Source organism: Frieseomelitta varia, unplaced genomic scaffold (genome assembly GCF_011392965.1).
Source record: "Frieseomelitta varia isolate USP_RPSP 00005682 unplaced genomic scaffold, Fvar_1.2 scaffold_889, whole genome shotgun sequence".
NCBI classification, from domain to species: Eukaryota; Metazoa; Arthropoda; class Insecta; order Hymenoptera; family Apidae; genus Frieseomelitta; species Frieseomelitta varia.
Window position 1 is genome coordinate 74,606 of NW_025110688.1, and position 12,616 is coordinate 87,221.

The 12,616-nt window shown below is 40.0% G+C and overlaps 1 long non-coding RNA gene across 1 annotated transcript; it reads right to left on the reverse strand.

The window, feature by feature from the left end:
- Positions 1–980: 980 nt before the first annotated feature.
- On the reverse strand, positions 981–5,947 carry LOC122537132. Its single transcript, XR_006308553.1, has 3 exons — positions 5,937–5,947; positions 2,671–2,676; positions 981–1,044 (listed from the first exon to the last, which is right to left on the reverse strand). It is a non-coding gene; the product is annotated as an uncharacterized LOC122537132 (long non-coding RNA).
- Between the last annotated feature and the right edge of the window lie 6,669 nt (positions 5,948–12,616).

The window sequence follows — 12,616 nt, forward strand, 5'->3', positions numbered from 1 at the left end:
AGGTTTGTTTGAAAATAAGAAATTCCAAAGTGACTTCTCTGAGAGAAAGAATTTCAATACAATGGATTCTGGATATTTCAATATAGTGATCTACTGTCGCAACCCACGACAGAGAATTTGTCAGGCTTAACGAAATTTCGTGAGCCAAAACGCTATGAAAACGTAATGCAAACGGGTAGATAAAACAGGAACGCGGAGGAACGTAATAACACTCCGTCGTATAAACGGATACGAGTTCTGTTAAAACAAAGATAGAAGCCAAAAGCCTCTTTCAACCCGAGCCTGAAACTTAATCCTGTTTGCCAAAATGGCGGAATATCGGGAACTCTCGATTAAAGCGCGCATATAATTACATACTGTTGATGTTCGCGACTCGCGGTCGACTTCCGCGAATCATTACACACTTGCTTGTACTCTAATTAGTTTGCGTAATTCGGTACGTAAATACCACAACGACGTGCCAATTTCGAACGACTTCCGATAATTTCGAACCACATTGGAAGTAAGCATACATTCGAGTAGCGTAGTGTACAGGATGGAAAGTAAAGTTTCTCCGTAATTATCGTAGATGAATTCTACATCTTTAATTTAATGGAAATACATGTAAAGAGCCTTCACCTTGAATTTCAAAAAATTTTTTGAAATTTTGCATTGTATTCTACTTATCGCGAAGGTGAAACCATTCCTTTCCAAGGAATCTAATAGTTCTCTTGAAAATTGACGGAAAAAGTCACACTGTGAGTTCTAACAGCGACTTTACGGGATTAGATTTCACTAACATTCGATTTATCATAGCTGTGGCACCAGTGTGACTCTAAATAATGAGATAATAAAAACAACTGTTGACAGTCTTTGAATATACAATGGATATAATATACCTGTAACGGTCCAGAATCATAAAGTCGCTGTTAGAACCCAGAAATTTTTTTACCATTTTTCAAAATTCAACGTCAAGATCAATTTTATGACAGATTTATACGTATTTCCATCAAATCGAACGTGTAGAATTCATTTATGATAGCCACGAACAAACTTTTCTTTCCACTCTGTACATTTGCTCTAGCAGGCTGTCATTATCGCGTTCTGCGACAACGTAGTTCCACGAATATTCGGTTAAACAATTTCGACATACTTCCACGTCCACTTGCACAATCGTTAAACGGACAGGTTTCTGGGGTATCCGGCATTCAATATTCTGGAAACGTTGCCTCGATGTCCTTTTTCCTCGAGCAAACCTCGAGCCTCTCGCGTTGCCAGAAACTGTTCCCAAGAGCTCTTCGACTCTTTACATTCTCCGCCGCATTTTATACGGAGACTTTTGTCAGTACGCAGATCGAGCCGAAATATCGCCTTGGAACAGAGGTGAAATGCGGTTTCTTTTACAAGTCGAAAGTATCACGTTGCCCTTTATCGAGATCCATTTCGATCTGCCTCTCGACGAAAATCACGATTGATTCTTAAGACACGTTGAATGCCACAATATTGTACGATTTGTCCAAGACGCCAATATGAATTTGTTATGAGGCGATAGATACTATATTGAAATATTATCTGCAAATTTAATGGATACATCTTACTGGCGGTAAAGTTAACGCGTTTCTTCGACTTTCATTTATTTTTTACGATATAGCGAAACTGCGAGCGACACGAGCGATCTTCACAACGAAAACTATGTTATAAAATGACAGGGAAATTTCCAGCGACGATTTTATACGTAGAAGGTGTTATGAAAAGAATTCGAAATAATTAGATAGAACGAAAGCAACAAATTGTGGCAAGAAAGTCGTCACTTTGTTTGCAATGCTGTAATACGATGCATCACAACACGAGCACATACATATTATATATATGAATAAAACTATTTTTGTATGTCCTATACACTGCATTAATTTCTTCACATCATTCTAATAACTAGAAGCTAATACTGAAAAATTTAGAAGTATTAACATTCACTCGAATCATATATTTTTATGCTGCATTAATTCCTTCATCGTCATTGCAACAACGAAGCTAATACTAGAAAAATTTAGAAGCATTAACATTCACTCGAATTAAGTATTTTTACTAATATTTTATACTACATTAATTCCTTCACACCGTAGTAGCAACGAAGCAAATATTGAAAAATTTAGAAGCATTAACATTCACTCGAATTATGTGTTTTCTTACTAATATTTTATACTGCATTAATTCCTTCACACCGTAGTAGCAACGAAGCTAATACTGAAAAATTTTTAAGTATTAACAATCAACTCGAATTGTGTGTTTCTACGAATATTTACCGGTGACCATCATGGCATTCAACGTGTTGAACACTAACGTTACTGGCGCACGGAAGCCTGAAACCACGGTTAGAACGGAGAAACTAGAGAAACAATGGGGTCCTCTTACCGAAAACGCTTTCAGGAACACCAAACACTGTATTATGCCCTCCATCGTGTCTCCGGTTAAGCAAAACGTGCCGGTCAGGTGACGACCCTTACGACCGATCACAGAACAGAGGTTCGCCTGCACGAAGGCGTTCTGCGACCTCGTGGCTGCCGTGAGGGCTGGCTGGTGCGATCCGGAGCTTATCAGTCGCTCCAACGAGTCCATCTCTCCTCGATCTTCGTAAATCCTGTCTCTCGTGTCTTCTTCTGCCTTCTTCAACCGGTGCTGGTTAACGAGCACCCTTCTCTTGCCAATCTCCTTCCTCTCTTCAAACTCTAATCAACGGACTATCTATCTTTCGACTCGATTATTCCGCACTCAGACCAGTACACGGGGCTAATCTTCGGTTATTTTCCGAGTGCAGGATCAACGGATCCATCCGTTAACAAACACAATTATCTACGGTGAAAAACTCTTTCGATCAACGTTCGAAGTTTTTCAAGCTACACGCGGGACGAGATCCAGCAAACGTAGAACACTGTGTCATTTCCACGCGAAATTCTGGCCGATTGGACTTTCGCGAGTCGTCGACGTTCGCGCTGCATCTTCCTGGAAATCTTCGTGTCTGTCCCAGCAGTGAGACACTGAAGCGAGTTGCCTCTTCGAGAGCCGATCCCTCCTGAAGTTACGATCGAGGTTCTTTCGCCTTTCACCACGAGGAAACCGGGACTTCCCGTGGTACGTGCCAATTTTTGTCAGTTCGAGGTGCACTCGCACAGAGAGGATTCGCGTTGTCCACGAGGCTTCGACGTTACACTCGACTCCGCGCGAGCACGCATCTTCCTGCCACCACCGAACTCGCACCAAGTCCCGATTCCTTCGAGCAGCGGCAAAAGTGAAAAGTGGTTGTCCCCGTCGATCGAATCTCTCGATCCTCGTCCGTTCACGATCCTTCTTCTATCGATTGGCCATGGAATGCGTTCCGTCGTGACCAAACATGTTCGTCAGAATCTTCGAGCTTGCCTCTTCTCTTTATCCAAAGCCTTTCGAAATAACTCTCTAACTCCAAGTTAGACTCCGGGATCGGCAACGTCGTTGGCGTTTCTTGGATATCACTCCGACGATTTCCATTCGTTCGTCCCAAAGCCCTGCTGCTCCCTCCAAGAGTCGCGCGCGAGAACGAGAAGCTCAATCGAAAGGGAGAGCGGATTAATCCCGGGCAACTTACTGCGGGCAACAAGCCGGGCGATTCTGCATCCTGTGGGAGATGGAGAAGACACGTTGCGGGGGCGGTGCTGCGGAGGTTTGAAACGAGCGGCGCGGCTCGGCTGTTTGCGGTGTAGCGTAACGTCTGATCAGATCGCACATCTCATAGCACAGGAAGCAGATACCTATTATCATGAACGTTTCCATCGTATCGATTACCGTTCCCTCCGAGACGCGGAACAGATTAGTCCACCGGGGAATGGAGACAACGCCGTTGTCTCATCCGCTTCAACGTTCTATCCGCCTACGCCTGTTCTGTTCAACACCCTTCGGTTACCTGTTCCTGTTCAACACACACTCACACACGCACGCACGCACACACGCACACACACACTCTCTCACCCCTATTATCAATCGATTTATGAGCCGTGACACCGACGCAACACCGAACCGTGCACTCGCGACCTTTCCTTGCCGCACAGTGTGACAACACTTGCTTCAGTACGTCCTCGTCGTAAAAAACGTAATCGATACGAGTCCCCCCTTTTGGTGTATAATAATCGCGTTAATAATCACGAAACTGTTGGAAACACGGTCAGACTATCGTCAGAGGCAGCAACGTCTCGCATGTGTCGCACAGTGGTAGCTGAACGTGGAACGGGGGTTGAACGAGGTGTCAGCAGCACTCTTCGTGCACCCTCGACTCTCTCAACTCGGGCGCGTGCACTCGGAAAATCGAGGACAGGCCGCAGGAGCAACTGCAGGGATCTCTCTCCTCAGCGTCGGCCGACGACGACGACGACGACGACAACGACGAGGGACGAGGGTGACCAGGTGACGTTCGCGTGTTCTCCACGTCACGCGCGAGCTCGTCTCGCCCGTGTGAACAGTCGAGAGGGAGGCAGGTAGGGGCGGCGAGGAGGGTGCAGGAGCAAAACACGGACCATGTGGGCGAGTGCGGCTCGAGGATGATTCTTTGGTGTGCCGCTGCGCCGATGGCACTCGCCTCCCTCGTCGTCCTCGCTTCCCTCCGTTGGTGCTCGAGTGCTCCCAGCCACTCGCGTCTCTCTATACCCGCGGATACGCGGATCCAGCACGGCCGACCCTGCCGGACTACCGCCGGCCGTCCGCGCCAGCCTCGGCTGGACGCCTCCGCGCACAGTCGACCCTCGACCACCGTTCCCTTCGCACCGCCCAGCGAGCAGGCGAGCACGAGCGTACGGGCTCGTTGTTTCCCTGATTCTTTCGACACGCGAAGTCGACGATGAAAATATGCCGACGAGGGCGCAGCGCGGCTGAACTGGGTCAGCGCGACTCGCACGCAGTGTTGTGCAACGACGCAACGACGCGGCGAGCGTGTGCACTGGGCGAACGAAGCGAAGAAAGCGAGCGAGCGAGCGAGCGAGCGAGCGAACGAACGAACGAGAGAACCCCACGGTATATCGGCGGGCTCGCAACGGGCCAGCGTATGACTAGCAGATACTCTCGGCGTGAGGGTGCGCCTTTGCGAGGGTGGGCGGGTGGGAACGAGGGATGCTGGGCGACGGCGCGGCCCGCGGCGCCACCCCCGCCCCCTCTGTGTGCTCGCAAAATCCACCGACCCTCCCTATCTATCTATCTATCTATCCTTCCCTCCCTCCACTACTTTCTTCTTCGTCCCTCTCTCTTGAATTTCCACCTGTCCCACTCTCCACACCCTCCCCTCGTACGTCCATCTCTCCCGTTTTCTCTCTGTCTCTCCCCTCGGAGCACCGTGACTGGAAGCAGCGACGGTAGCATACCGGTCTTATTCTTCTTCTTCGTCTTCTCTTCTCCTCTTCTCTCTTCTCTTCTCTTCTCTTCTCTTCTCTTCTCTTCTCTTCTCTTCTCTTCTCGTCCCCCGTTTTGCCATTCCGCAAGGGGTGCACGCTCGCGGATGGATGCCACGCTCGATCTACTACGGCGAGACGTTCGATGCTCTCGCGGAGGGGAATTAATATCGTCGGGTCGACGCGACGTTGAAGGCTGCCACGTAATGATGTTTGGCTACGCGATTGCGTAACCGAACTCTCGGAACGATGCTCCCGCGACAGAATTGTTATCGAGATGCATCATATTGAACCTGAACCCTTCGAGAAAGAATAATTAGATCCACGGAAGTGATCTGCGTTCGCAACGATTTTTAGTATCGTATGTGATTGAACTTGGCCCAATTCTGGCACTCTGTAACTCTTATAATCTATAAACTATAATAATAACAAACCTAATAAACTATAATACAACCTGTTCAATTATATTATAAAAGTCAACCATTGAAAACCTAATAACCTAATAAGGATTTATAACTGAGCCCAATTCTGGCACTCTGTAACTTTCACAACATAACCTGTAAACTACAATAATAACGAACCTAATGAACTATAAAATAGACTGTTTGATTATATTATTAAAAAAAAAAAAACAACCATTGAAAACCTAATAACCTAATAAGTACTTATAACTGAGCCCAATTCTGGCACTCTGTAACTTTTATAACATAACCTATAAACTACAATAATAACAAACCTAATAAACCATAATATAACCTGCTTGATTATATTGTAAAAAAGAAGAAACCATTGAAAACCTAATAACCTAATAAGGACTTATAACCGAGCCTAATTTTGGCATTCTGTAACTTTCATGACATAACCTATAAACTACAATAATAACAAACCTAATAAACTATAAAATAGCCTGTTTGATTATATTATTTAAAAAAAACAACCATTGAAATAAAGATTTACAACTGAGCCCAATTCTGGCACTCTGTAGCTTTCATAACAGAACCTATAAACTACAATAATAACAAACCTAATAAACCATAATATAACTTGCTTGGTTATATTATTAAAAAAAAGAAACCATTGAAAACCTAATAATCTAATAAGGACTTATAACTGAGCCTAATTCTGGCACTCTGTAACTTTCATAACATAACCTATAAACTACAATAATAACAAACCTAATAAAGTATAAAATAGCCTGTTTGATTATATTATTTAAAAAAAACAACCATTGAAATAAGGATTTATAACTGAGCCCAATTCTGGCACTCTGTAACTTTCATAACAGAACCCATAAACTACAATAATAACAAACCTAATAAACCATAATATAACTTGCTTGGTTATATTATTAAAAAAAAGAAACCATTGAAAACCTAATAATCTAATAAGGACTTATAACTGAGCCTAATTCTGGCACTCTGTAGCTTTCATAACATAACCTATAAACTACAATAATAACAAACCTAATAAACTATAAAATAGCCTGTTTGATTATATTATTTAAAAAAAACAACCATTGAAATAAGGATTTATAACTGAGCCTAATTCTGGCACTCTGTAACTTTCATAACAGAACCTATAAACTACAATAATAACAAACCTAATAAACTATAATACAGCCTGTTTGATTATAGTATAAAAAAACAACCATTGAAATCCGTAGATCCGAGTGAATACGTAACGAGACGGAACGATCGCAAGCCGACGCTCGATATAGATCGAGGAATAAAAGTGTTCCGGGGACAGTCTGTTTTCCCACGAAATATGAAATACCGTGGAGCGTGTTTTGTATACGTGCTTGCGCATGATTGATCACGATCTCGATGCGGCGTTCAACTGTTCCTGCTGACGCACACTATACACTTTTTACATTCACCGCGATCCCTGACGACTGAACGCGATCTTGCTGACGCTGGTATTGACTACGCTATTTGACAGAAAATATACCTCGTGACTGCTTCTCTACTGTTCTCACATATGATGTGAGTTTCTTTCCACCGATACGATATAATATCATTACGCGACATGTTACTTTCGCGATATTTGTGACTTTTTTCTTTCTCTCTTTCTCTCTCTCTCTCTCTCTCTTCGCAATTCAGATACACTCGATCTCACACCAATTTCATCGGTATTCAGCATTCAAGACACTACTTTCTAGTGGGCGACCAATCCCCCCTCCTATTCATCCGCGACTAACTGCATTCTTGTTGATTGAATGCATTCTTGATTAATAACTGTACACGTTCCGCTAGAATCTCGCTACATTCTTTCCAACTATGCCTGCTGACAACTGACAGTAATCTTGTCGACGCTGCGCGTTTCATCCTCTACTACGCACGTTTCATTACCGGTTCCCTCGAAACTTCATTATCGTCGTTTTCACGTGACGTTCGAGGAACTTTTCGAAACCACTATGATCGTGATATTTTCTCTATATAATGAGTATTTAAAACTCGCTGTATTTTCTTTCAATCATTTTATTGAACTTGGAACATTAGGATTAAATTTCTTGAATTTTTCTAATTCAATGTTCAATAAACTGATACAGCATGATGGGAGAAAATCGTACAGCATGTGTTAAGGGGTTGTTGTAAAGGAGAGACTTCGATCTTTAAAATGATAGTGAATCTAGTTACAAGAAAAAAATTTATTTAACGTTTCTACACGTTTCGGTTTTTAGAATTGTCAAGGAAAAGGTATCCCAACTTTCGCACCGCCAGACGATTGTAAAAAAAGAAGAAAAGTGAACTTACGAATGTGAAATTAGAAGCTTCACGTTTTAAAATGAGACCAACTGGATCATTTTTGTTTACAAAGTTACATCAATTTAAATTATTGGTAATACGGATAATTATGTTAATGATAATATCGGATGCTATAGAAAGATAATACAAACGATTGTTTAAGCGCAATATTTGATATACCTCCATTACGATTGATTTATCATTGTTCACTCATCGTATCATTCGCAGAGACATCGTTGTAACATACTTTTTTAAAACAAAGAGGAGATAATTTATTTATCACTTTAACCTCTTCTCAGTATTTTTGGATAGGCATTTCTAATTGTAACATCATTTTAAATACAAAATATTGAAACGTTATTTACAACGTTCAAAGAAATTATATCTAAACTTCGAATAGAAATTTTCACAGAATTCGCAGTTTGTTTTCTCTTTCGAAAATTGAAATCACAGCACGCAACACGATTGTTAATAAAGACAAGGGATTTAATACAAAATAAAATTTATCGTTACAAAAGTTTTTTTTTTTTTAATCTGAGATTTGTGTCGAAACACTCGCGACAGAATAAAAAATTATCTTTCCTTCTCACGGAACGAATGGATTTCGAGGAATGACGCGACAGCCAAAAACCTTCACTAACTGGTTTTCGAGGATAAAGGACTTTGTAAATGCGGAATTACATATTCGCGAGCGGGCGAATTGCGAATCAGAGGCAGCCACGAATCAACCACGCAGAAAATGCAGCTTTTGTAATTGTTAATCCTGCTGGCAAGAGCGCGGCTGGTGTAGAAAAAAATTTTTTATACAGCGAGAATGCGAAGATCAAACGACAATTTACGGGAACGAGAAAGTATTTTCTGCCAGGCTTGAAAACGAAGAGAGAGGAAGAGGCAAGAAAATTAATATTTAACGCGACATACGAAAGTGTAGTAGAAGTAATGAAGTATTAGTCACGAGCATGGTGTTTCATAAAAAAATATGTAGTGGTCCAATTAACAATATCGAGTCAAGTATTCTCTAAATTTTTCTTGCTTACGGTTAGTATTTAATAGTATACAATTTATTTACTGATTAATAACATACGATGCATAATATATTATTAATTAATGATTTATAATACTCGAATCGAGGATCGAAATTAACATATAATTTTTCGTTTTTTAAAAAATTCTGGTCCACCTCGTACATACTTTGTACAAAAGAATATCTATTTCTGTGAAGTTTCTGTGAACATCTTCGAATAGCTTTCTGATGAAACATATGTCTCAGAATCAGTATAATAAAAGTTCCATGGATCAAGTTATTTCAAAATATTTTTATAATCGAGAACTGTCTGTTGAATAATAATTAATGTCAGTATATACTATAAATGTTGAGAATTTTTACGAATTATTTGTTTTTCTTTGAGAACTCCCCCCCCCCCCCCCCCAAGAAAAAAAAAAAAAAAAAATTCTCACCAGAGAGGCGAAAAATATTTTTTTCAGGATTCGAAACGATATTTAGATGGCCTCACTTAAATGGACCCAACCATATATATATTTGCTATTGCTTCGATCGGTCGGTCCACACCGCCATTCGTTTCTCTCTTTGTGTTCTTTGTCCCGCTCGGGCAACGCTTCATGCTTCTTCGGGAGATCCTTCTGCTTTTCACGCTTATGCCTCCAACTAGACTCTCTTTTTCCCTTTGTCCCCGGGTTCCGTTCTTTTCGCTTCTTAACCATTTTTCTTCTAACCGCCTTTCTCTCTCTTTCTTTCTCTCCCGTCCGTGAACGAGAACGCCGAAACAATTTATCAAAAATCGACGCCACGTTCCCACTCGCTCACGCGTTCCTATGTTCGCCTCCCTGTTACTGTTTTCGTCACTTTGTAACTTTTTAATTGTTTGTTGGATTCGCAACACGATACAATATAAATATATATATATATATAATTTTAAATATATATATATAAATATATAATATATAATATTTAAACAATATAAATATATATATATAATTTTAAATATATAATATATAATATTTATAAATATATGTATAATTTTAAATATATAATATATAATATTTATAAATATATATATATAATTTTAATTTAATTTTTTAATCATTATTATTATTATTTATAAAAATTTATTTTATATTTATATAATACATTAGATGTCTGATAAGAAAATTAATTTTTTAAATTGAGATATAATAATTAAACATTATTTCTAATGATACTTAAATTAATTTAATTATTTAATCTATTAAATCTTTAGTAATAATATAAATAAATTATATATAAATATTTTATCAAAATATATCTTTTTTAGACATATTAATTTCAATTAACATTTTTAATTAACAAAAATAATTATACCTAAGTGACCTGATCTTCAAAGTTTGTAAGATTTCATTTGTTTCAAAGATGTAACAACGTTTTATAGGGAAATGAGCTTTTAATTTAGTGAGTTATTTTTAAATTAACCAACAACAGTGCAGTAGTAAAATAATCAAAGTAACCGAAAACTGTACTTTGGTTAAAATAACGTTAGAAAAAATACAGTAGTAAATTATCGATTAAGTGTCAAATAATGTAATGATAATATGTATAATGAATTATTAAATTCTTTTGAAGAATTATAATTCTTCAAATGTATATATAATTCTTCGGATATATGTATATAGTAAATTATTAAATTTTTTTAAAGAAGTCATAATTATTTTGTCTGTTAGAAATTATTATGGCTATTTGTGATATATTGAAAAATATTTTAAACAACGCCAACTGAGATTTCGAAGGCCCATTGTGAGTTCTCGAAACGATCTGTACTTGAGGGACGCAACAAACTTCTAATTTGACACACGCTAACTCCGAAGCACGTCCATGTCATAAATCGAAGAAAGAAACGAATGAAAAGCGAAAGCATAAAAAGTGAAGAACGAGTATAAAAATAACAAGATGACTGGGAAATAAGCCGAGATTGCAATAAGCCTAGGATTCGTGGTCCACCAGCAAGAAACCTATTCGCTCGGCGATCAAACGAAATCGTACGAGAATCCAGTTGGAGAAGCGCGAGAAACCACTGCATTACCAATCATGAGTTTGTAACGTCTCTTCTTCAGAGATGTTTCTGCAGCAGATGGAAAAGCAAGCGAGTACGTTTCTCGTCGGAGATTGTAGGAATTCAAACGCTTTCGAAATCAGTGGAAGAACTTTTGACGACATTTCTATAATAGTTTAGCGACCTTTGCCAATGTTGGCCATTTCGCTTATGATTTTTCTTAAATATGACGTTGAAAAAAAAAAAAGAAAAAAAGGAAGGAAAAAAAAAGATCCTCTAATTGTTTCTTTCTTTCGTGCAAGCGAATTTTCCATAAAATTGAGTAATAATTCGACGACGAATCAACCAACATCGGATCGGATCGATATCCTCGTTCAATTTTTTTTTTTTTTCCACGGAACAGTTAACGTTTCAAGCTGTATCCCGGTGAGGAAAAATCTCGCATTTTCGAGCGGGAGAGTGTCCAACTGTTTTGGATTCCGCAGAAGTAGGACGCAGAAAACGCGACACCCCCTCCCAACTACGATTGTTTTTGAAATCCAGCGCGGGGAGAAAAAGTTTCCACTTCGAGAGCCGAGGTTTCCCTCGGCCCACGATTATCCGCAGTGTCCACGTTCCGAAAATGCACGGCTCCACGTGCTCCCTCCGACTGGTATCCCGACTGGATTGTTGCAGAACTCTTCCACCGAATTGAAACAAACGCCAACGCGAGGTAATTTTTATTTTCTCTCGGCGGTCTGTGAAGTTTGCAGAATTGCTATAAAATCGCTACATCAGGTGTAACAGAATTATTCAGACTTGAAACAAACGCCAACGCGGGTGATTTTTATTTTCTCTCGGCAGTCTGCGAAGTTTGCAAAGAACGCGTTGCACGTTTTAGGCAATTATTAAAAGTGACAGTTACTTTGAATTTGCGTTGGAATTCTTGACTGACAGATTGTGTTTTACGAGTCGACGAATCCGACGTTCTAGTTTCGAATCGATTATTATCCAATATTTTAAGAAACGCGGAGAGAGTCACGAAGTCTAAAGAGAAACATTTCACATCGCAATTTTCTGCGAACGGAAAGTTCCGAAACATTAAACGCGAAAGTTTTAAATTCGCGACGCGAGTATGATTTTAAACGTTGGCGACTTCAACGTTTACTTCAACGTGACGTTCACGCAAATTACGTTCCTCTTTCTTCTCTGTTTCCTCCCGATAGATTGCGAACTTCGCCATCTTCGCTCACTTCGGCTTCTTACTCTTTCACTCAGGGGAATGAGTGTACCGAGTGTGTGTCTCGGTTCTTTGTGTTAATAACGTATCAGCCAAAGTAGAAATTCGCGTAACGATAAGTAGAATACGATGTAAGGTGCAGTATGTAGAAAAATTTTACAATTTCGTACGCAGTGATAAGTTTACGCCGTTGATCTGTTTACGAGAGGAAACTTCCGAAGAGAA